We start from the raw sequence: 26,589 nt of genomic DNA, 5'->3' as shown, positions 1-26,589 counted from the left end.
GTAACTTAACCATGGGTCAGGAACTCCTCCTGACTTCTTGTCGTGAACCTGACACTGATGCCGTCTGTGGATTGGGCCAGTCACTTAACCCCTACTTCAGTTTCATTATAAGATGATTGTGATAATATTTAACTACCTTATGGGGAATTGTGAGGTTTTATATTTGTGAAGCAAAAAGAAAAGGAGTACTTGTGGCACCTTAGAGACTAACCAATTTATTTGAGCATAAGCTTTCGTGAGCTACAGCTCACTTCATCGGATGAAGTGCAGCTTGCAGAGCCCTCCAGACTCTCCCCATTCTCTGCCTACCACTGTTGGGAAGGAGGCGCAGGGCTTCTGCCCCGCGGCAGGCTCGTGGGGCTTGGGTTTTCTGTCCGAGATGACTGGTAACTGCTGAGAGTGGGGGGCACAATTTAAAGGTTTGCCCTCCCCCAACAGTTTGAGTCATGCCCCCCAGGCATACACACACACCCCCTTACCCTCCGCGGCCGGTCCCTGCAGCTCCCAAGTGTTAGTTTTGCCTAGAGCGGTAGAGGCAAACAGCTGGGTGCTGCAGGGAGGGCCCGCTGCTTTAGCTCCAAGGGAGAGGCTGCAGCAAAAGCAATGGCTCACCCTACAGCTTCCAGCCGTTTAAGGCTGCCTCTCCCCACGGCCACAGCTCCCAGCTTGATGGCTCCAGCAGCTGCCATGCAGGGAGAGGGCTTGGAGGCACCAAGTGAGAGAGCCGGGCCAGCAAACCCTGGCAAAAATCTTGGGTGGGGGGGACGACACATGCAGGGCCGTCCCTAGCCATTTTGGTGCCCTATGCAGCCCCCATGTGGGGGAGCTGTGTGGGGCCCCAGGCCTCCGGGGGGGGGGGGGGCGCAGGGAGGAAACCACCCCCCAGCACTCACCAGCAGCACGGCTGGGAGCCAGAGGAGCCGAGCAGGCTGGGGCGGGCCGCTGCACTTACTGCCGCCGGTGAGAGCGGGGTCGGGCCTGTCTGCAGGGGGTGGGGTTGGGGGGCTGGGGTGGAGCAGGGGCAGGAAGAGGTGGGGCAGGGGCGGAGCGGGGGGGGGCCATGGGGCAGGGGCGGAGCAGGGGCTGGAGCAGCATGCAGCTGCAAAGCAAATTTCCTGGTGCCCTACACAGCTGCATGCTTTGCGTATGGGTAGGGATGGCCCTGGACACATGACCCCACCTGCCCCCCTCCACATGTCACCCCCAGCTTCCTCCAAGCAGGACAGGGGTCTAGGTCCTTCCATCCCAAGGGGCATGCCTGCTGCAGCTCAGGGCTTCAGCAGAAGCAGGGCTGACGCCCCGAGGCCCAGCGGGCACACCCTGGCTCTCGAACTTCTGAAGATTTGTTGTATGTGGCTCGGACAGTCAGTAAGTTTGGCACTCCTGCAAGAGTCCAATTAATGGGCTTTGGGACAAAACACCACTAATTCTTTCCTCATTCTGAGCCAAGTCTTACTCAGGAATAGTTCTAGTAAAATCAGTCCTACTCACGTGAGTAAGGTGATAGGATTTGGCCCTCATATTTATTCACAGTCTACATGAACAAGTAATAATATATAATGTATTGTTTAATGTGCAACAATCCATTAAGTATGAACCGCTTTAGGACTGGCTTCTGTCTTTTGACTGTTCTCAGATTCATACAATATCGAAGTGAGAAACAACAGAGCATTAGCAACTGTGTATTTTTTGTTGCTCCAGACTAAACAAAAAAAAGAAAAGCGTTTAATCGCGTGCAGATGAAAAGGTTTAGCCGTTCTATTCTGAGCCTCAAATATTGCTAAAAGGATGTAGTTTAAAAAGTTCAAACATGTTTGAAATTCTGACTATTTACCTTAGCAGCACATCTTGTTGGTCCTCAGTGGGTGACCATTAAACAGTATTGAGGAACGAGTTTGTTGGAATCCAGACAATGAGTGTTTCCTTTCAAGTGCAATTGGTTCTTTCCAAATAGTTACGTTAATTACAGGTCTCAAGAATTTTTGACGATGTTATGAAAAGCCGTTTTACTGTGAGAAAGTTATTAGGTTTTGTTTTTCCTTTCAAGCTAATTATAAAATGTTGGCAAATGTGTGGGATTATTACAGCAACTCTATCTAAGTATATTTGGAAATGGAATGAATTCCTTCGCCATCTCATTTATTACCTTATATAGAGGAGGTCTTTTATCTCTTTGATTTTTGCTTATCACGGTTATTTTATTCTTTAATCTTATCACTTTAAAAGTGTTTTTTTCCTGTGTCTGGTGCCTCGCTGACAAGATTTCCAAGCTTAATTCTCCTTCCCTTTTAAAATTTATGGGACTAAACCAAAGTGTCTTCATCTAAAAAGCTCTGTGTGAGGATCTGCCCTAATGTCAGTGTTGAAGTCAATGGAGCTATGACAATTTACACCAGCTGAGAATCTGCCCCACTGGCTCTGCACAGAGTTAGCCTGGCAGTGGGTCTGTTGGACTTTCCTACTGCATTGTTCCAGCTGCCACTTTGTTCTCTAATGTGAGTGCTGGGTTTATCTATCTGGCTGATAAGAAACCAAAATTAATGCACATACCGCTACTACCCTGGCTAGATGGAAATGTGAAAGAGCACTAGCGATTCACCTCCCAGCTGAATCACATTTTCAGAACACATTTTCCCTTTCCTCAATAAACTCAAAGTCTGGAACTTTGAAGACACCACAGGCCACCAGCCTTTCTTAAGATACATTATGAAGAAAAGATGAGGGATTATTCCTCTAATAATACAATTCTCAAATTCTTCAGTTCTTTACTACTTGGTGGATATTTACAGGAGTAAAACAGGAAGCCACCCACCTCAGGGGTAACTGCTCTGAACCCAGAAGTTATTAAAAGTTGTTAAACACCTCATAGGGCTATTCCATGGCCTGTGTGCAATGATTTGGTGGTTTCTGTCTATTTCCTGGTGGACATGGGTCTACTTTACAAAACCCACCATCTTGACTGACATCCTTGTTGGCAGTCTCAGCAGAGATACCAAGGGTTAAATGGACACTACATAATGGTAACATCTCTCTCACGCTGTTCTCCCAAGTCAAGTTAGAGGCACGTTGACAGGGCAGTACCAACCAGATGTTGCTACACCGCTGCCTCTATTCCTGTGTATGCATAAAGGACTTCAGCTTCCAAAGCTGTCATTCCAGAGCTTTTAATGAGCACTAAGTTCTGCCAAAGCAAAATTAAGTAAATAAAATAAAATACAAAGGATCAGCATGTGAGATTGAAATATAACAGATAGCATATTAGAAAACTCACCATGAGTGTGATAATGTACTTTGTATCATTTGCAATGGAAAACCTTCTGAAATGGAGAATTCATCCTGTAAATTGATTTCAGAAAAATGTTTTTTTTTCTACTTCTTGATGAGCTGCTGTTAATCAATAACGAATATCGAAGTGAAGTTCTCATTGGCTAGGCCTCCCCTTGGTTCAGATATGTGGCTGGTGGCCATAACTATCAATAACACCAACCTGTAAGATAACTCTCCCTACCCAATTGTTTGTAATCTGTTCATGCAGTATCATTCGGAACATCTTTTCTTTAATTGTTTGGCAAGAGTTTTCAGTACCAGTAGTTCTTAACTGTACAGCTCCTGATCTTTGATTTGAGGCTCTTAAGCACTACTATCATACAAGCAATAGCAATCTGCTAAATGTGCTTAAAGAATGGTAAATTCCATTAAAACATCTATTCCTTGTGGCAGCTGAAATCAAAGCAATGCTGCTAATCAGACTGTTGTACCATTGCGGGGTTACTAGAACTCTGGATATAAAAACATGGAGAGCCTGTGAGAAATTTCCTTAACCGGGTTTCACGGCATTCAGAACTTTTAATGCACCGAGATATGTACAGCTCTTGTTTGATTGCACAGAGAGCTTAGAATAGACCTGGGAGAAGCTCAGCCTATGCCAGAGATCTGAATGTGCCTCCCTCAGATTAAGGCACAGTGCAGAATCATCTCACACTGGAAGCAGAAGTCTCATTTTAACAACATGGACGTTGCCCTGAAGAACTCTGTAGTCTTGTATGAGTTAGCTGTGGCAGTAGGCAAACTGCTGTTCATTCAGTGAAGTTTCCTGTCTGCTGTCTGCTATATGAAGATCATGATTTGTAAAGGTATAGCTTCCTCTTGGACTAGTGGCTACTGTAGGTTTTGGTGTATATCTGCAGAATAGTTATAGGGCATTATCAAAAATCATTGCAAACATTTTAAACTTTTTTCTTTGCTTTTCAGTACATCATTACTAGTGTGTTTGAGTGGGTTTTCAAACTTTGCACTGGGCTCTAGGTGTAACTCTGTGGGAATTCTTGTGGCTAAAGTCTCCTGCAATACATGTATCTGACAAACAAGCTGAACAATGCATAAGGATGGTTGAAGTAAACTATGGGCCTGATTCTCCTCTGTTGTTACACCAGGGTGGCTCAAATGACTTTCAAGAACTTACTCCTGATTTACACCAGGGTAAGTGTGAGAGGAGAATCAGGCATGGTTTATTGGAACAGCTCTTTTTGGAGAAACTCTTGATTTGCATCCATGAAACCCAATTAGAACTGGTAGAATACTGCAAAACATTACTTTCCATTTCTAAACAAATTCACCACCCATTTTGTGTTCATTTTCCATCAATATTCCAGTGAAAATGTTTGTTGCCAGGAATTATCCCCAAAAAGAGTAAATATTGCTGACCAGTCAGTGAATTTTGAATTTGTAAATATGAGTATTTGCAAATATGAGCCAGAAACTTGATTCCATCAATTAAGCACCAAATCAAGGAGCTTAAACATGCTATGTGACCTTGCCCTATGAACCCAGTTGAAGTCTTGGATTTTAAATGTCAGATATAGCAATGAATTGCTAGTGAACAATCTACAGACAAATCTGGTCCATGATTAGGACTCCTAGACACCAAAATAAAACACATAATAAATAATATGAATTATTCACAGAAATTATTTGATGAATAATAAATAATTTGAGAAAATCATGAATTTCTGGTAGAATACAGAAAAAGATGTGAAATTCATCAGACAAAATATTTATTATTCACCAAACTTTCCCCACCAGTCTTGGTTCAGGGAGTAAGTGTGGTAGCACCACTCAGTAACAGCAACAACAACATAAAGTTTCACATCCTTACTGAGGCTCATATCAAGGAGTAACAGTGTGTCTACGACAGCTTCAATCACCAAAGGTTGTTTCTAATCAGTTTGTTGGACCATTGTTACTTCAAAAAAGATATGAGAGTTAGTTAAATACTGATTGAACTGAAAATAGAAGAGAACAAAATCCACAGGACAAGCAAGGGATACAGTTAAAAAACAAAACCAGACACGGTGGTAGTAAGTGTACTGCATAACATAAGTGAACAGGTGAGAGGCAAAAGGAGAAAGGGTGCCTACATGCATGCCAGGTTATAAAGAACAAAGAAATGTATTATTCAGGCTAGAAATGCAACCCAGACAATACTAACAGAATGGACATTGTTAGGGAAGATGTAAGATGATGATTAAATGGAAATATAAAAAAATGAAACAAGTATTTTTAAAAAAATGAATCCAACTTTGGTCCACCAGTCCACCACAACGCAAAAGCGTCAATCAAAAAGGGTAAGAGGATTTCACATTGCTTAAAACGGCTGAATTTAGCCCATATTTATTTTTTTACTATTTGTATTACAGTAGTATCCAGAGACACCAATCAGCCCATTGTACTGGGTGCTGTGACCAGGATTTTCAAAACCAAATGAAGATTGAGGGTCTCCATTTTTTGGGTGCCTATCTTGAGACATGGTAAATGGGTCCAATTGTCAGAAAGTGTGGCGCACCCATTGAAAATCAGATCTTTAAAATGTCTGCTGTTGAGAACCCAAGTCATTGGTCACTTTTGAAAAATGTGAGCCTTTGCGCATATATAATAAGAGACAGCCCATGTCCAAAAGAACTTACAATCTAAAATGCAACAAGCTGAGACAACAAACAAATGGAGGGCATGAGAGAGGAAGAGGATAAGAGTGACAGGATGAAGTGGTTACATATACTACCTCTGTGCACCAAACTGCAGTTAGGAATTGCTTTTTAATATTAAAGGCCCTGATCCGAAGCCCACTGACATCCATGAACGCCTAATAAACAGGCAATATTAATTATTGGAGCTGGTCAAAAAAATTTCAGCAGAACAGTTTTCTGTTGGAAAATGCTGATTTTGGCAAAACTTGAAATGTTTCATGGGAACCAATCAATTTAATCAAAACATTTTAATGGGAAATTATCAAAATGTTTTGTTTATCATTTGTTTAAACTTTTATGTTGTACTGAAGTATCAAAATGATAACATTTAATGAAATCTTTGATAAGACCAAAGTGAAATATTTTGAAAAATTCTGAGATTTCAACCCAACCTGGGTTGAATCAAAATTTCAAAATCTCAGAATTTCGCATAGGACAGAAATTGTTTTCTGACAAGCTCTATTAATGATGGCTATAATCTGTGGTGACCCTCAGTTACCAGTTTATGTAGGCATCACAATAGAAGTTGATCTTGAAGAGGAACTTGAAGGAAGACAGAGTTCTGCATTGCAGACTAGTTTAAGGAGAGCTTTCCATGTATATGTATGGGGCAGCATAGATAGGGTGACCATAGGGAAGGGCTAAGTTATGAATGGCCTTGAAGGTTAGTGAGGGCAACATAGACTCATAGGGCTAGAAGGGACTGCAAGGGTCCTAACCCCCTGCCAAGAAACAGGATTTGTTGTGTCTAAACCATCCAAAACAGCTGGATATCCAGCCTCCTTTTGAAAATCTCCACTGAAGAAGCTTTTACAATCTCCCTAGGCAGTCTGTTCCATAGTCCTGCTATTCTGACAGTTAGGAAGTTTTTTCCTGAGATTTAATTGAAATCTGCTATACTATAGTTTGAACCCATTGCCTCTTGTCCTGCCCTCTGTGGCAAAAGAGAACAACTTTTCTCCATCTTTTTTGTGGCAGCCTTTCAAGTATCTGAAGACTGCTACCATTTCCCCCCTTAATCTCCTCTTTTCCAAACTAAACATACCCAGTTCCTTCAGCCTTTGCTCATATGGCGTGCATTCCATCCCTTTGACCATCTTCGTCGCTCATCTCTGGATCCATAGGCGCCGACTTTGTGGGTGCTTTGGGGCTGAAGCACCCACAGGGAAAAATTAGTGGGTGCTCTGCACCCACTGGCAGCCAAGCTCCCCCATCCTTGCCTCATTCTCCCCCCAAGTGCGCTGTGTCCCCACTCCTCCCCCTCCCTCCCAGCGCTTCCCGCCCCCCCACACCTAACAGCTGTTTGGCAGAGCTTAGGACTTTCCAGGAAGGAGGGGGAGGAGTGGGGATGCAACACGCTCAGGGGAAGAGGTGGGGTGGGGACTTAGGGGAAGGGGGCGGTGCAGGGGCGGGAAGAGGTGGGGCAGGGATGGGGCCAGGGCAGGGGTGGGGTCAAGCACCCACCAGGCACAGGGGAAGTCGGCGCCTATGTCTGGATCGTTTTCAGTTTCTCTTCATCCTTTCTATACATTGGTGCCCAAAAATGGACACAGTACTCCAGCTGAGGCCTAACCAGTGTCAAGTAGAGCAGTACTTTCCCCTCCTGTGACTTGCATGCCATGCCTCTGCTAATGCATCCTAAAATTGCATTTGCTTTTTTTTTTTTTTTTTTTTTGCAACAACATCGCATTGCTGACTCATGTTGAGATTTCAATCCACCACAACTCCCAGATCATTCTCAGCAGTGCAGCTGCCAACCCAGTTTCCTCCCCATTCTGTATTTGTGCATTTGGTTTTTCTTCCCTAAGTGCAGCACCTCACATTTGTCTTTGTTGAATTTCATTTGTTGTCTATATCCCAGTTCTCCAATTTATCTGAATTTTAGCTCTATCCTCCAAAGTATTGGCAATCCCCCCTAGCTTTGTGTCATCTGCAAACTTAATCAGTATGCTCTCTATTCCTACATCCATGTCAACATGTTATACAACACTGGACCCAGAACAGATCCCTGCGGAACCCCACTTGAGACCTCCCTCCAATCCAATATCATTCCATTAATAGTTAGGCAAGTAACCATGCTTGTACTGGCTGTGGTGCAGAAGGGCAAAATGGTATAAGCAGTCAAAAGAGTCAGGAGAGGGCCTAATGAGATCACAGCAACAGGCCAGGAAGACGACCCTAGCAGCAGTGTTTATATTTGAATGGACCTGCCACCTCATATATTGTACATACATGAATACAAAACCAAACACACCATAAAATGCATGTTGCCTGCATAAATGCTAGCTATAATATGTAATAAATGAATCAAACTCCTTCATTATCTTGCCTTTTTTAGGTATCAAGCAGTGTAAGAGTTATATTATTCGTCTGGTGTCCAGCTCTGCGAGGTGCTGAGAATCCTAAACAGAGATTCTTTCATGGAAACTGAGGGTACTCAGCACCTCACAGGATTGGACCCCTTCCTTTCTCTGCAGGACCCTTGAAGCTGACGGTGTCTGGCCAAACTGTCTTGGGAGTAGGTTCTTGGCTTGGTGACATTCATACAGTTACAAGGCAAAAAGAGTTGTTACTTGTAAAGATGATATTTCTCCCCCTCCTTTTTGTGAAAAAGTCAAAGACAAAGGGGAATGGAGCTTGCTTACTTACATGTGTCCAGGTGACAAATTGCCCTCACTTTAGCTGTGAAATAAGATCCCTGTCCCCCCCTCCCCCCGCAAAGTACTGTTTGAGGACGAGCCCTTGTACTACTTTTGCCATGGTTACTACATACCTGAAAAATGATGATCTCTCATTTTCTACTTAATTACAAGGTGCTTACAATGCCCATCTTTAAACAGGTTATCTATAGTCAGACAATTAACCAGGCAGGCCACAGCTGAGGGGAATAAGGTGTTTAAGTAATCCCCGGACTGAATAATGACAGATCCCAGGAGAGGAGGAACAGGCAGGGATAACGATAGAAAGTTGCAAAAAGAAAAGGAGTACTTGTGGCACCTTAGAGACTAACCAATTTATTTGAGCATAAGCTTTCGTGAGCTACAGCTCACTTCATTGGATGCATCCGATGAAGTGAGCTGTAGCTCACGAAAGCTTATGCTCAAATAAATTGGTTAGTCTCTAAGGTGCCACAAGTACTCCTTTTCTTTTTGCGAATACAGACTAACACGGCTGTTACTCTGAAACCTGTCATGATAGAAAGTTGGTAGCAGAGAGGGGCTGCAGGGAAGTAGTCTGCTGTCACTCCTTGGGGAGAAGGGAGGTATGTTTGGGGACAGAGAGGCAAGTAGCCTACTGTTACTCCCCAGGAGGAGGGAGTTTTGGGGCTGGCAAACCCAGAGAAGGTGGGAGGACCATAAGGTTAGGAAAAGCTCAGGGAAAAGCTTTGGGATGGAACAGACATTGGCTGTTGACTAGAAGGTCCCTGAGCTGGACTTGGCATAGAGTGTGGATGGGGTTCCCCAACAAGCTACTGGGGAAGTGGCACTGGCTAGGCAGTGAATGGTAAGGCTGCCTGAGCCAGTATGTAAGAAGAGACCTGGATACCCTTGAAGGGGAGGACATGTGATTTGGCCATAGGGCTAAGCCATGAACGCAGAGTATTCTGCCTTTCCAAGAGCCAGGAAGAGAAGACAGGCTGTGCAGTGAGAAATGGGAAGGAGGTGATGGACTTAGAACCAGCTAATCCTGAGAGCAGCCAGGAGGAGATGCCACTAGCAGTGAGCTGACCTCCATGACAGATCTATGAACCCAAATGCAGTCTACCAGCTTTGGCTCTATATGTCTTCCATATGCGCTCCTGCTTGTAACACTCTCACTGGGTCTACACTAGGAACTTTTGCTGGTGGAGTAATGGTCAGTACTGGTGTGATTTTTTTTCTCTGACATTTCTATACCAGCATAAGCCCTTGTGTAGAGATGGTTATACTGGCATAAAAGTATTTTGCTCAGAGGATCAGTATAAGCTATACCACCAAAAGTACTTTTTTGCCAGTATAAACTGCATTTACATTAGAAGGTATAATATAATGATACCGGCAAACATTTTCTAGTGTAGATTAGGCTTCTAAGGAGTTTAATTGTTTTCAATGAACCCAGGATAGTGTAGATGGAAAGAGTGTTCTTCCATAACATCCACTTCCTTTTTGTTGTTGTTGTTGTTATTTATTATTAATAATAATTAATAATAATGTTAGCCTTTTTCAGCCTGGCTAGGTAGTCAAAGTTTGGGGCCCATTTGGGAGCAGAAACTTGGATTCTGGTATTTTCTTTGATGCAGTCTTATTTACAAAGTCCTGCTTCTCTGAATGCAGGAGGAACTAAAACTATGGCAGATCTTCCTTGCTTACAGCCCAAAGCCTCTTTAGCCCGAACAGACCCAAAAGCTCTCTCTAGACTTCTCCCATGGTCATGCTGTGCTTGCAGGCTGCTCCTTGGCATTCTTGCTGTCTTCTGAGTACACCTCCCCACCCCCACCCCTGGTCAGAACAATACTCAGTGGAACCCTCAGCTCACATGTGCTAGTTTCTTAGCAGATTCTGCTAGGACTGGTTTTAGGTGTGTCCCTTTAGCTACCTCTTACAACTATCTTAAATGAAGGGCACATTCACAAATCAGTTTCAATGAGGTTTTAACTCGGCCCGTAACAAGGTTTAATGCTGCTCATAATAAAATAAATGAGCAACCATTTGCAAAGAGCAACATAATAGGACTATTTTCAGACTTAAGTGCAACTCAGAGTAACTAAGTATAACAAATCTACAGGATGCATGTATCTTGGAGGGAACTGAGCAGGCAAGAGAGACTGATATTATATTAAAATATATAGCAAAAATGTATTATATTAGGCCTGAATCTGCCCAACTTCCCGAGTAATCCCATCGGTTCATTATGACTACTTACAGAATAAGATACTATTCAGCATGAATGATGGGGCAGAGCTGGGTCTTTATTTGTATGTATTGTGGATATGAAACATTGCTTTGTGGTACTCCTGACTCTGCTGCTAGCTTTCTAAGTGGCCTTGGGCACTTTACTTCACTTCAGTTTCCTGCAAAACTGAAGACAATATTTATCTACAACATCACAGTTGTGAGGCTAAATTCCTCATTGTTTGTGAAGCACCTTTAGCTCATCAGCAGAAAGGTACTACAGAGACGAGTGAAGCATTATAAAGTACATTTAACATAGAGAACATCAATATCCCCACCAGGAGGTGGGAACAAAGCTGTATCTCATGGCATAGGAGGGCTATTTCTTGACTGTCACATTATAAAGAAAGTCTCCCAGATGAACTAATGTTGTTTCAAACATAAAAACATGTGGGTAACTTATTCTACTCTGGAGATTGTATTATAGTCATAGTGGCTTTATCATAAGTAGGGCTGGGAGAATAGTAATACATTAGTAAACATCTGGAAGATTTCTAATTAGAGTTTTGCTTTGATCACATTTGCACCTCATCTTTCCCTGTTTGAAAACATTGGTGTGAATGATGTTTTGTTAGTACAAAGTGAATTTCAGGTCAGTCGCCAAGATTAGTTTAGTCAAACAAACAAAACAAGTGTCATGATACAACAAAATTTGTTTTGGGCAGAGCATCTTATGTACCTCAAAACCACCCTCAGACCTAGATGAATAAAATGATGGTAAACTGTCCATTTTGTCTTCCCTCAGGCTCCTTCTGGATAGAATGACCTTATCTTCCTGATTCAGCAAATTGAAATTTCTTCTTTGTCTTGTCTCCTATATCCTTTGTCCTTTTTATGTTATGTCCTAATGTCCCTCATTTTATTTCATAATCTCCCCCACCAAGCTAGCCCAGCAAACTGTTGCAGCATTGTTTCTTGTAAAGACAGTATTTAGAAATTGTTTGTAAAAGTTATTTTTGGCACAAGGCCATACAAAGCAACTGTAATTGCCACTTCTCCAAATTCTGGGAGGCTTGGGACTTTCTGTCAGAATACTGGAAAATAAAGCCAATGCAGCTGTTCTCTGGAAAAACCACCATCACCTTGTTGGAGGTTCCATAACTTCTTCACTTACGGGCTCATCCATCTGAGGTTACTTTTAGGTCTGTGCACATCTCTGTGAAATGCCCATTATCCCTGCTGATGTCCAGGATTCTTGAAGATCATATTTGTCCATTCACTCTTAGGGAGGCAATACAGCAAACATTGTACCGACTTTTATGTTCTACCATGTATCCAGTTTTGAAAAGGAAATGAGCGCTGAATATGGCCCATTATATTTGTACGGCACATGCAACTACAAGTATATTATCGAGAGATTGGGCCAGGTTCTGATCTCTTGCTGAAGTAGGTCCTAAATAAAGCTAGTTGGGCATTTTCCAACAAAATATTTTTGTCAGAAAATACTGATTTATTGAAACCAAAATGGTTCATGGAAAATGATCATTTCAATGAATATCCTGATTTGAAATTTTTTTGGGAAAAATAAGTTTTGTCCCATTTTGACATTTTCAAATGAAAAGTTTCAGTTTTGTTGGTTCATAGGTGACTGCTTCAAAATTATAATCAATTTTTACTAAGAAGATTAAAATTAAAATGAAGTGATTTGAAATATTTGTTGGGGATTATTGGTATTGACCCAATCCAATTTTTTATTGGGGGTGGTGGGGTAGGAAGGGAGATTTTTGAGATTTTTTTACTTAGTTTTCTAGATTTCAAAAAATAAATAAATCCTGGGATAGGGAAGCCATTCCCGTACAGCTCTTATCCTGAGTAACTCCACACAACTCAGCTGAATAACTGCATATACACTGGTGTATGAGTGCAAGAAGAATTTGGCCAGTCTGAATTCTAAATACAATTTAATACAATTGTTGACCTTCTGGAACCACATCACATAGATCTGGCTAGACTTGCTGTTGCCTAGACATTATCTCTAGCAATGAAAACCCTTATATGGTGAAAGCAGCTGTGTCATAGCCCCACCCCCAATGAAGTACCTTTCTGCTGCAGGCCGTGGCATGACAGGTGCACCTAACTCATTTTCCCTCTTTCAGAATCCCAAGTAACTTCACTTAAGCTTTCTTGCCTCAATAATATCCTTCCGTGGCTCAATTTATTACCAAAATAGTGTAAATCCAAAAGCATAACCCAAAGTCCATTTCCCACCCCAGTGCAACCAGTCATTAAAGCTTAAGACATCTCATCCCTCGATGCCCTGCATAACATCGCCTTCAACCATCCTGGGACTCTGTCAGTCTTCTCCTCTTCTTGGACCAGAACAGCCACCCCAGCCCTTCCAGCTAGAGTGCAACCCTACTCTTCCCACCAGGAATTCCCACAGCTCATCTGCTGGGAGATCATCTTTGTCTGGGAAGCAACCCTGACTCCCCCTGACCTTCTCATGGTTCCTCTGGGTTCAGCTCTCCGGCCTCAGAGATGTCAGTGTATCAGCTCCTCTTCTGGTGCCCTGCCTTCAGCCCTCAGCTCCAACTTTCCAGCTTAGAGACAGGAGGCAACTCCCTCTGCTGCGCCTCTTGCCTTCAGTGCTGTTGCTCTGGGTCTCTGGCTTGGGGATGTCAGCCAGCAAACCTCTCTTGCTGCTCTCCTTGCCTTTCAGACTTTCCTCGGGAAACACCTTCTGCCTCCTTCCAGGACCTTCCACAGTCCCCTAGTGCCTGGCAGCTCTTATCTGCCCCTGACTCCCACTCAGGCAGCTCAGATGCACCGGGTCTCTTTGCTGCTCGAGGCCTGGATGTCCTCTTAGTTGGCCAAATTAGAGAGTGCTGATAAGGCACAGGAGCAATGGCCCTGCTCCCTCTTAAAAGGAAAGTGTCACCCTTTAACAAGCTGCTTTTAAAAAAATAAGGAGCTGGTGTGACGTGGTCCCAAACATGTGATGTGGAACTGTGCTTGTCTCCTTTGTTATTTGAGAATAAATATACAATTTGGAATCCAGCTAGAGTCTCTGAAATGTAAATATGTTGAGGTACACTAAGAAGGCTACAAATAGGCTTACACAATTAATAGTTATAATAAAATTAGACTGGCTCTGATAATGTAAACGTTTTAAAGTCCCATGAAAACACAGTTGGCTTGTCAAGTTTGATGGTGTGAATAGAAAGCATTTTGGAAAAACAAAGATATAGGCTCCCTATTTCTCTGAATGCGGACATCTTTCCTGAGACAAGTTAATGATACTGGACCACCCATGAGCTTAGAAAGTCAGAGTTTAAAAGTTCATTATTTTAAACTAAATACTAAATCCTGTGAAGCCTTGTTCATGTTTATGTTAACACAATACTTCCTTATAGTTCCTTACCTTTCACTTTTCACTTTTTTAAACATTCAGCACATGGGAAAATGACAGTCGTTGGTATCTGCATTATTGATGAAGATGAGGTATTGTCTGACCATGGAGGGATAGTATTAAAATACAGTATCAGTAAAACTGATCCTGAAATGTGGTTACACCCAGTTCCTCAAAGGTGTTTAGGTCCCCATTGGGAGGTACGCAGCGAAATACCTTTGAGGAACTGGGCCGTAGTGCCTCCTATGACTTTGGATCTAATCTTTTAAGGTTCTGGGTGCCTTTTCAACTCCCAATTAAGGAAGTGGAGCATGTTTGACCCTCAGTGGTTAGAGTCAATGCCATGTACAGTACAGAGAGAACACAAAATACATTTAAATCTACCATTAGAGAGTTAACATAAAACAATCGGGTCTGAATGAAGTATGGCTTCACAATACAAGTATGTTTGACCACTGCAAAAAGTGCTGCTGTTGATTGATCAGATCAGTGGTTGTCATGTGGTGAGCCTCTCCAGCACACGCACTTGTGGGCCTGCAGGTGCATTGCACTCAGCACCCGTTGGGTCTTTTCAGACAGTTACCCAGATTTGATTAGTTCAACTCCCCTTTTTCAGGGTCTGGTTTCTTCACTCATTGTACAGAGGTAGGGTTGCCAGGCATCCGGTTTTCAACTGGAACGCCCGGAAGCGGCCAGCATGTCTGGCCACTGGGGCGCCGTGCGTTGCCCCCTGACCCCGAGTACCAGCTCTGCAGCTCCCATTGGCCGGGAACTGCGGCCAATGGGAGCTGCAGGGAGGTGCCTGTGGCCAAGGGCAGCGTACAGAGCTGCCTGACCACCCCTGTGTCTAGGGGCCGCAAGGACATGCTGACTACTTCTGGAAGCCACCTGAGGTAAGTTCCGCCCAGTCGGAGCCCGCACGCCTTCCCGCACTCCAACTCCCTGCCCCAGCCGGAGCCCTCTCCTGCACCTCAACTCCCTCCCAGAGCTCACACCCTGCACCGCCTCCCATGCCCCAACACCCTGCCCCAGCCTGGAACCCCCTCTTGCACCCCAAGAGGGGGATCCCCGGCCCGCCCCTTCCCAGTCTCTAAGACTCACTGCTATGGGTTTGTTTTGTTCTTGTTTTTTGCAGTACAGACATGCACTTGTGACCCTGAAGTATCTGCAAGCATTTGCCCTGCTCTGAGGGAGGAGGCAGCATTTATGCTGGTCCCCTTCTCCCAGCTCATTCCCAATTGGTTGGAAGGCAGGGGAGATGGGAGCCTTACTGCCCTGTATGCAAGGCTGCTGGCCCCAGGCCCTTAAAGATACAGTTACAGGATTTTCTTCCAAGCACCATTCATTCCCAGGATCACGTTCTCCTTCTCCACATCCCCTTAAGACCTTATACTGGACCTTTCAAACCTTCAGTGGGCCATGCCATGTGCCAGGATGGGCTGACCACTAGGCACTACTGCTTTTAAGGGGCAGACTACTCCACCACAATGGCCTATCATGTTAATGGCTGGTGGCTATCGGTAATGTTATTGTGTTCAAGCTTTCCTCCTGTATAATTAACTGAGTGCCTCACCATAAGAATCTACACCATGGGACTGATTTCAAGAAGGGCTGAGCACTTATTGTTTGTGTTGAATTAATTTGGATTGGGGGAAGGGGGCAGATCAGTAACTTTTGAAAATCAAGCCCCATACTTATTTCTTCAGCCTTCTCAGTTCAGCCCCTTTCACAATCACTGCATCTAGAAAACAAAATAAAAACTGAGAGAAATGAGTTCCTTCAGAACATATTCTTCAAACATGTATTAATTTCTAAAAAGGTACAAACTCTCAAAAGCGCTCCTTCTTGCGGTTTGTTTTTCATTCTCTCACTGCTCCCTTGGTAGCTACACACAAGAGCAGCACATCAGTGGAGGTAGCCACCTCTCCAAGTTCTTTTTTTTTTTTTCTGGTCCTGAAATTTCCTCTTTTTTTAGGCCCAGTGCCCCCAACACACACCCTGCCCTCTGCCTCAGTGATGTCTGAGGAAGGTTTTAGAATAACTATTTTTATTTGACCAACCCTAATGACTTACCAAGTAAACTCAGTACTGATGCTTCTTTAGCCTAGGCTGGCTGTAGTCTCTGTCTTGGTCTCTGCAGCTCATTCCTGTCTTTGATGCATACTAGAGCAGTGGTTCTCAAAGCCTGTCTGCCACTTGTTCAGGGAAAGTCCCTGGTGGGCCGGACTGGTTTGTTTACCTGCTGTGTCCGCAGGTTCGGCTGATCACGGCTCCCACTGGCCGCGGTTCACCGCTCCAGGCCAATGGGGCCTGCGGGAAGGGCGGCCAGCACGTCCCTTGGCCTGCGCCAATTCCCGCAGCCCCCATTGGCCTGGAGCGGCGAACCGCGGCCAGTGGGAGCTGCGATTGGCCTAACCTGCGGACGAGGCAGGTAAACAAACCGGTCCGGCCCGCCAGGGGCTTTCCCTGAACAAGTGGCGGACCGGCTTTGAGAACCACTGTACTAGAGTGTCCTGTAAATGTCCCATTGACATGTAACTTTTTGTAGGACCTCTTCTGCTCCATGCCTATGTCTAGACAGAAAACAAACCACCATGGAACTGGCTTTCCCATAGTTACCTGGCAAAGTCATGGAAAGGAGAAAGGAAAGCCACCAAAGAAGGGGAGAGGAGGCAGTAAATAAGAAGTTCTAGCAGTTTTCCCACAGACTGTTAAAATATATATGTATATAAAATATCCTGGAAGGCTGCTCTTTCTGTTCATGCCTTGCCCACACAAATTCAGAATGGTGCAGTGTGATGGGGAGTTCTCCCCACATTGGCCTTTCAAGAGCTGAATTGGACCAGGTGAGCCCAATCAGCTAATTAGGCTGCAAACAGGGTGGGGTCCTGAAGGTCTCTGTCCTGGGTCGGGTTCTGTTCAATATCTTCATCAGTTATTTGGATGATGGCAGAGAGAGTACAGATATAAAGTTTGCAGCTGATACCAAGCAAGGAGGGATTGCAAGCTTTGAAGGACAGGATTAGAGTTCAAAATGATCTCGACAAACGGGAGAAATGGTCTGAAATAAATAGGATGAAATTCAATAAGGAGAAATGCAACAAAAATGATTAAAGGCCTAGAAAACATGACTTATGAGGAAAGATTGAAAAAATTGTTTCTTTAGTCTGGAGAAGAGAAGACTGAGGGGGGCCAATACTGTCTTCAAGTACATAAAAGGTTGTTATAATGAGGAGGGTGATAAATTTTATCCACTGAGCACAGGACAAGAAGTGATAGGCTTAAATTTCAGCAAGGGAGATTTAGGTTAAACATGAGGAAAAACTTCCTTACTGGAAGGGCAGTTAAGCACTGAAACAAATTACTAGGGGGGTTGTGGAATCTCCATCACTGGAGGTTTTTAAGAACAGGTCAGACAAACACCTATCAGGGGTGGTCTAGATCAGAGTGGGCAAACTATGGCCCACGGGCCAGATCCAGCCCACCAGTCATTTTAAGCCAGCCCTCGAGTTCCCGCTGGGGAGAAGGGTCTAGGGCTTGCCCTGCTCTGGTGCTCCAGCCAGGGAGCACGCTCGGGAGCAACTCCACGCTGCTTCCGGAAGCAGTGGCATGGCCCTGCTCTGGCTCCTACGTGTAAAGGCAACCAGGGGGCTCCGCTCTGCACGCTGCCCCTGCCCCAAGCGCTGCCCCGGCAGCTCCCATTGGCCAGGAACTGTGGCCAGTGGGAGCTGCAGGGGCGGCACCTGCAGACAGGGCAGCGCACAGAGCTGCCTGGCCGCAGCTCTGCATAGGAGCCAGAGTGGGGACATGGCTGTTGCTTCCAGGAGCCGCTTGAGGTAAGCGCCGACCAGAGCCTGCCCTCCTGAGCCTCTCCCCACTCCCTTGCACCAGCCCTGATCCCCCTCCTGCCCTCCAAACCCCTCGGTCCCAGCCCAGAACATCCTCCTACACCCCAGACTCCTCATCCCCAGCCCCACCCCAGAGCCCACATCCCAGCCAGAGCCCTCACCCCCCCACTGCACCTTACTCTTCCACTGCAGCCCGGAGGCCCCTCCCATACCCTGAACTCCTCATTTCTGGCCCCACCCTGGAGCCTTCACCACCTCCAACCAGAGCCCTTCCCCCACCCTCCCGTACCCCAAACCTAATTTTGTGAGCATTCATGGCCCACCATACAATTTCTATTCCCAGATGTGGCCCTCGGGCCAAAAAGTTTGCACACTCCTGGTCTAGATAATATTTAGCCTTACCTCAGTGCAGGGGATTGAACTAGATGACCTATTGAGTTCCTTTCCAGTCCTACATTTCTATGATTCTATGAATGGGGCTGAAATAAGTGTGTATGGGCAGCCTTAATTCTGGCACTTCCTAAACTTTTCTGCATGTGACTTTGCAACCTTAGCCTTCTTTTAACATGATCTTTTTTGTATATAATACAGGATAAAGAATAGGGAGAGGACAACAGTGAAGAAGTGTTCACATGAAATATTTATCTCATCAGCATTATCTATATGCAGTAATGAGGGGCATAAAACATCAACGTAAAGGACATTTACTTAAACTTCAGAATGGGTGTCCACCCTCCCTGACACTTGTGATTCAGATCCCCGGGTGCAAGGCCAGCTTCTGAGTCCAGTGATGCCTACAACCTTGGATTCCCCAGGGTGGTTTTTTTGTTTTGTTTTTGTTCAATGCTAATCTCAGTTGTCATTTCTAATAAGGTCTGGGTTTGAGTGTGGCTGGCCATAGATACATACAAAGGGCCAGAGACAGCTTTCCCCGTTTGCAAGAGGGCCTAATTGCAATGGGGTGAAGCTACTGAAGTACTTCCCCTAGCTAGTGCTGCTAGCCAATAAAAGAGGATGGGGAGCAGAGGGGTCATGTGGCCCCACCCACCCCTTTAGGTTATGTCTACACAGCAATTAAACACCCGTGGCTAGCCCAGGTCATCTTGGCCTTGTGGGGTTCGGGCTGTGGGGATGTAAAATGGTGGTATAGATGTTGGGCTAGAGCCTGGGCTCTGGGACTTTCTTATCTCACGGGGTCCCACACCAAACTTCTACACCACAATTTTACAGCCCAGTAGCCTGAGCCCCATGAGCCCCAGTGAGTTGACTCAGGCCAGTGCGGGTGTTTAATTGCAGTGTAGGCAGACTCTTACATACCAAGCAGCAGACCTGGCCCTGTGAGGAGGACAGTGCATGCCGTGATCTTTCCAGCGGTGGCGGAACTGCTGCTCTGGCATGCTCTCCTCAGAAACGCTCTGATGCAACTCAGCCAGATCTCCTACATTACAATACAGTTCATCCGCACACACCTCTTCAACACAGGCAGCTTAAAACCAATGAGGCCCTACCTTCCTAGCTCTTTACATTGTGACGGTCACTCTGAAAAGGTACAGTGATTGCTGGGGTTGAAAGTCTGTCAAGGCAGGGGTGCTGGAACAATTTTGTACAGTGCGGGATGCGGAGACCCATTGAACCAAGCTGTGAACCCTGTATATGATGGAAACCACTTCAAGCGTTGCTGCCGCACCCCCCAGCACCCCTAGTTCCAGCACCCTACGTACCAAGGTGATTTTTTCCCAACAATCCACTGTCCTCCCTCCCTCACAGCACAACAGCTTTCCAGACACATGGGGCCCACAAGATCCATGGCCATGAGTCCCCCCACTTGGGGGGAAGTCCGCACAAGAGTCCCCTCCCTGTCCCACTTCTAAATTGAAAAACTGTGTCTCCTGGTAGAGGATGCACATAGTCGCTCTAATTATGCTTCCTTATTCTTACTTTCAAATTGTCTACTTTGAAGCAAATTGTCCTACAAAGAAACACCAGAATTCTGAGCCTTGTTATGTTCAGGGTGCAGGGTGTTCACTGTGATTGGCATTTTACTAGTGTCTGCATGTGATTTGTGTTATCTGCCCCACTTTTCCCCTGCTGACTACCTACTTTCCCTGTCACTTTTTTGTAATGTTCTGAAGGCAGTAACTGGCAGAGTCCTGTGATGTGAAAACAGATCCGGGTTTCAACATGTGGTGCCCTTGCCCCAGTTCAGAACATTTCCCCATCAGCCTAGTAACTTTCAACAGCTAAAAGAAAAGGAGTACTTGTGGCACCTTAGAGACTAACCAATATGCTCAAATAAATTGGTTAGTCTCTAAGGTGCCACAAGTATTCCTTTTCTTTTTGCGAATACAGACTAACACGGCTGTTACTCTGAAAACTTTCAACAGCTAGTGTAGTTTAGTCCAATCATTTATTTACATCTTAAACTTAAAGGGGTCAACCGCATCCTTTTGTGCTCCCATTTGCCGTAAGCTGAAAACTCCTTTGATTCAACAGTAGCAAAATGCTGGCATCCGAAGAAGAATTGTTAAATAACTAAGGTGGCACTTTAATACAGATTTTTAAAAAATTAGTCTGTTGCTTTTAATAATAACCAGAATATTCTGTTCTGTTTGCCAGTTTACTGCAATAATGTTAACGACTTCATGGTGAAAAGCTATTCTGAGAGTTTCTTAAACAAAGCCTTAATGATATATGGCTGCCAAAGTTAGCTACTTCACAGCTGTAATAGCACATTCTAGGCTGTGTGGCAGCCAAGCTGTCTTTGTTACTGTATTAAGTGAGGTGTGAGTGCCTGGAATGCTACAGTAAGCAAGGAGCCATCGTGGGTGGCAGCTGCCTTCCCAGAGTCCTTGAAAGGCTACGCTGTGATAACTTGATAAGGGGTCTGCATGTGTTAGAGGGCATGACATCCACAGAAGGCTGGGTGACTAGAGCACATACTTCTTTGGACTCCAAACTCTCAAACTTTACAGGAATTGGGTGGAAAAAGTGAACCAAATCAAGGTTTTCCAAAGAGTTCTCTGAGTATTTTAACACAGATAACCTTTTTCCTTTCTGGTTCAGTTAATATGTTTACTCTGAGATTATTATATTTTAAAAACCTGCCATCAGTTTCCCAAGAATGATGCAATTTGTTTGGTCAGAAATCCCACCAAGTCCAAAATTGAGGGTTCATTCTTCACAACAGGCCCTCACTCTGCTCCCAATGACACTGGTATAAATCAGGAGTAACTCCTCTGAAGTCAATGACCTGGTGTAATTGAGATCAGAATCAGACCCCACTGCTTTTATTTTCGATCTTTACATGGAGCTAAACAGAACCCCCTTGGAGGCAGCACTGCAATTCGACAAATGCAAATGGAATCCCACCCCCCTTCTCACCATTTAAACCGTGTATATTTTACAGTGTTCTCCTTGGTGTCAGCCACAGGAGAACCTTTTTATATAAAGGAAAGACACAAAATAAGCTCTCCTCTTAATGACACACTCGTTTCGTTTCACCGTTTGTGATGACAGCTGATAGACCAGCCTTTCATTAGATTTAGATTTTGCCGTGTTTCCATTTCTTCAGTAAGAGGAAGGAGATTTTTTTTTAGTTAAGTGTATGGTATTCTTTTTTTATGGTTTGTGTTAATCTCCAGGGGGCTTATTCTCCCCCTCATTCATACTGGACAGTGGAATTATACTGGTTTAAGGGAGATGAGACTCAGGGCCCATGTACTGTGTGAATGTTAGCATTCCCTTGTGATAAGTAAACACACTGTCTATAGGGCAATTGCAGGTACGGTAGCTGCACTTTCCAAATAAATGAGAAGACTGATTTTAACTCAGGTCTTTGTTCCTAGAATTGCAAATTATTCAGAACATCTGCAGTGTGTGCCAGAATGAGATGTGTATTGTCACACGCTGATATAATATTTTAAGGCTATATTCTCATCTTTATGAACATGCATAATCTTCAACAACATTAATGGGAGATAATAGAATTTCCTCTTAGTGAGTCCTTGTAACACAAATTAATACAAGTTTGTGTATTTTTCTCTTGGTGCACATGTCTAACTCCCATTGGTGTTATTGAGTTTTGGGAGCATATCAAGAGGAGAATAAGCTTCCTTATGATTGGCTTGTTGTAAGCTATTAAGTGATTTTATTTTATAATTATACCAGGGATACAAGTCAAGAGTGTCTTGCCGTGGGATAAACAGACATACTGAACATGGCATCAATATTAGCAACATGCTTTCATGCTAAGAACTGGAGACGCATCCTTTGGACTATAGTACATTTAGCTGGGGGCAAAATCTGCCGTATTCCAACTTGAAGAGCTTTCAGGCAAAAGCAAGTACTGCCTTGCACATGATTACAGTTGGGTCTTCAGTTTACTATTTTGAAAATTGAAAATACAAACCCACTCTCTTCTTTCTCTCCAGCAGATGAGAGAAAATCATAAGCCCAAAGCATAGGTACGTTGCCTTTCTCAGCCTCCATCACTTTCAACAGCACTTTAATTCTTATCATATGTAAATTGATATCAAAGTGATCACATCCAGACTGCATATACAGCAGGAAAATATTTCAGAATGTCAGCGGAGATTCTACCGTTTACACTGACTCAGAGCTAGTCAATAGAAGTTTCAGTTATATTTACATTTTAGAATAACTTTTCTAGAGCTCCACTAATCTCATTATTAAAGAACATGATGTACTGAGTGCAGGGCCTCTGGTTTATTTCAGGATTCTGCTGACAACATACAGTGACTGAAGACGTTGACAAGCAATGTAAGAGTGCAATGATAATGAATAATAATGATAATGATAATGAATGGATATAAGATAAGCAGACAACAAGACCAAAGAGATAGGAATAAACTTTCAAAGTTCATCAAAAGCAAATCATACGCTCAGCATCTTTTTATATCCCTCCATCTCCAATACTAACGTAGTCATACTGCATACATTTCAGAGAGCCAAATTTTGTATTTGCAGAGATCGCACACAATTTATAAAAATTGATCCATGCTTCCTGAAACTGTTTCTATTTTAAATGTTAATCTGGTGCAAAAAGGTGTATGTTCCACTTGCCTTTTTCACATCATATCCACGGAAGCTGCATTCTGTAAGCACATGATTCAACAGTTATATTGACCCACGTTGTGACTTGCAAGTCTAGTTGAAAATAGCCTCAAGGCTCCAAACAATTGGGACACACTCAGTTCATCTCTCTGAGCTAATGTTGCCAACTACACATTAGTATTGTGCTTCCAGCAAAAATCCATGGATTTTGAAGCTATTTCTTTTTATGCATGATTAGAAAACGCAAAGATGAAAACCTCTTTGCACACTCCTCTGTGCTTCACAAAGAGACTGAGTCAGTGGAGAAGAGGAGACTTGCCTTTAAGTTCAGACTGATGTTTATCTTATATAGATTTTTCAATGGAAATCAGTGTGATAGGGTAGGCAGAAGCTGAGCTGCAATTTAGGATTTGGGGCCATGGTGACTAGCCGGCATGCCTCCACGGCATTCTGCCTTGAGTTAAAAGAATACAGGCATGAAATGCTATTTCTGTACACTGCAACTATTACAGATTATTATGGCATAGAAACATTTAGCTTGCTTGGTAGTAACAAGACAGATATGTGTCAAGGTGCTCCAGTTCAACAAAAGTTCAGGTGGGGTAGTTGCATACATGTGGGATGTGGTATCAGGGTGTAGAATGGGCACAAAATAAGGATGTGATGAATCTTGGATTCATATTAGATTCATGTTGTAATCCAGCCGTTTGGAAAGTATTTAAAATCAATCAAAATTGTTCCTTGGACAATTACCAATAGCAAGTAATCATTGGGAATGTAGTGTTTATTCATATTGCTGTTGGGTGCATGCCTTGCATGTTTTTCCTGTCATAGAATCAAAGGACTGGAAGGGAACTCAGTAGGTCACCTAGTCCAGTCCCCTGCACTGAGGAAGAACTAAGTATTATCTAGACCACGCCTGATCACTGTTCCCTCTAAGCGGTGTGCGTGTGTGCGCACACAGATCCTAAACACCATGCACACAGCAAAACACTGCGCGCACAAAAATTTGACAGAAGCACAACAATTTGCACAGAAGAAATTTTTTGCGCACACGGCCTGTCAAAAATTAGAGGGAACATTGCCCCTGATGTCTAATGGAGGGCATTTGTCTTTATTGAATTTCATCCTGTTTATTTCAGACTATTTCTCCTGTTTGTCAAGATCATTTTGAATTCTAATCCTGTCCCCCAAACCACTTGCAACCCCTCCCAGCTTGGTATCATCTGCAGACTTTATAAGTGTACTCTCTATGCCATTATCCAAATGATTTATGAAGATATTGACTAGAACCAGACCCAGGACAGATCTGTGCAGGACCCCCCCACACACTCCCCATCCAGAGGGTTATTACCCTTTATGGATATTAGGTTCATTTGACATGATTTATTCCAGACAAATCCAAGTTGATGGTTAGTTATCACCTTATTATCTTCTAGGTGCTTAACAAACTGATTATTTGCTCCACTATGGGTATGTCTACACTACAAAATTAGGTCGAATTTATAGAAGTCAAATTTTTAGAAAGCGATTTTATATAGTCAAATGTGTGTGTCTCCACTTAAAACCGTTAAGACCATTCAGTTGGCGGAGTGCGTCCACAGTACCGAGGCTAGCGTCGACTTCTGGAGGGTTGCACTGTGGATAGCTATCCCACAGTTCCCGCAGTCTCCGCCGCCCATCGGAATTCTGGGTTGAGATCCCAATGTCCGATGGGGCAAAAAACATTGTCGCGGGTGGTTCTGAGTATATGTTGTCAGGCCCCCATTCCCTCCCGCCCTCCGTGAAAGCGCCTTTTTTCATGGCTTACCCGTGCAGACGCCATACCATGGTAAGCATGGAGCCCGCTCAGCTCACCGTCACCATATGTCTCCTGGTTGCTGGCAGACATGGGACTGCATTGCTACACAGCAGCAGCTCATTGTCTTGTGGCAGCAGATAGTGAAGTATGACTGGTAGCCCTCCTCATCATCTCGTGGGTGCTCTGGCCGGCCTTGGTCAGGTCGGTCGGGGCGCCTGGGCAGACATGGGTGCTCCTGGCAGATCTCGGTGTGGTCTGTCAGCGGCGCCTGGGTGGAAATGGGTGCTCCTGGCAGACCTCGGTAAGGTCTGTCAGGGGCACCTGCACATAAATGGGAGTGACTCAGGTCATTCTCTTCTTTAAGTTTTGTCTAATGGAGATTCAGTCCTGCCTGGAATATTGGCAGAGGGATAGCTCTCCCAGCCAGTAGCACCGTCTGCTGCCAGCCTACCCCTCCCTCCCTCCGTGAAAGCAACAGCCGACAATCGTTTCGCGCCTTTTTCCATGGGGGCGCCATATTGCTGTCAGCATCGTCATCCACCCGCCGCTTCCGCTGCCACTCTGCTCTCCTACTCACGCCATACCACGGCAAGCATGGAGCCCACTCAGATCACCACGGCAGTTATGACCGCTCTAAACACCACGCGCATTATCATGCAGTATATGCAGAACCAGAACCTGCAAAAGCAGGTGAGGAGGTGATGGCAGCGCGGTGAGGAGAGTGATGAGAACATGGACACAGACTTCTCTCAAAGTACGGGCCCCGGCAATTTGGCCATCCTGGTGGCAATGGGGCAGGCTCATGCTGTGGAACGCTGATTCTGGGCCCGGGAAACAAGCACAGATTGGTGGGACCGCATAGTGTTGCAGGTCTGGGACGATTCCCAATGGCTGCAAAACTCTCATATGCGTAAAGGCACTTTCATGGAACTTTGTGACTTGCTTTCCCCTGCCCTGAAGTGCCAGAATACCAAGATGAGAGCAGCCCTCACAGTTCACAAGTGATAGCCCTCTGGAAGCTTGCAACGCCAGACAGCTACCGGTCAGTTGGGAATCAATTTGGAATGAGCAAATCTACTGTGGGGGCTGCTGTGATGCAAGTAGCAAACGCAATCACTGAACTGCTGCTATCAAGGGTAGTGACCCTGGGAAATGTGCAGGTCATAGTGGATGGCTTTGCTGCAATGGGATTCCCTAACTGTGGTGGGGTGATAGACAGAACGCATATCCCTGTCTTGGGACTGGACCACCAAGGCAACCAGTACATAAACCGAAAGGGGTACTTTTCAATGGTGCTGCAAGCACTGGTGGATCACAAGGGACGTTTCACCAACATCAACGTGGGATGACCAGGAAAGGTACATGATGCTCGAATCTTTAGGAACTCTGGTCTGTGGGAATGGCTGCAGCAAGGGACTTACTTTCCGGACCAGAAAATAACCACTGGGGATGCTGAAATGCCTATAGTTATCCTTGGGGACCCAGCCTACCCCTTAATGCCATGGCTCATGAAGCCATACACAGGCACCCTGGACAGTAGTCAGAAGCTGTTCATCTATAGGCT

General features: G+C 44.6%; 1 protein-coding gene across 1 annotated transcript in view; it reads left to right on the top strand.

The window, feature by feature from the left end:
* Positions 1–26,589, top strand: part of LOC141987327 (endogenous retrovirus group K member 9 Gag polyprotein-like) — a 262,863-nt gene that overhangs the window by 168,161 nt on the left and 68,113 nt on the right. The window lies entirely within an intron of this gene.

This window comes from Natator depressus, chromosome 5 (assembly GCF_965152275.1).
Source record: "Natator depressus isolate rNatDep1 chromosome 5, rNatDep2.hap1, whole genome shotgun sequence".
Lineage (NCBI taxonomy): Eukaryota > Metazoa > Chordata > Testudines > Cheloniidae > Natator > Natator depressus.
Note: the sequence above shows the minus strand (reverse complement) of the source record. Positions and strands in the feature narration are given on the sequence as shown.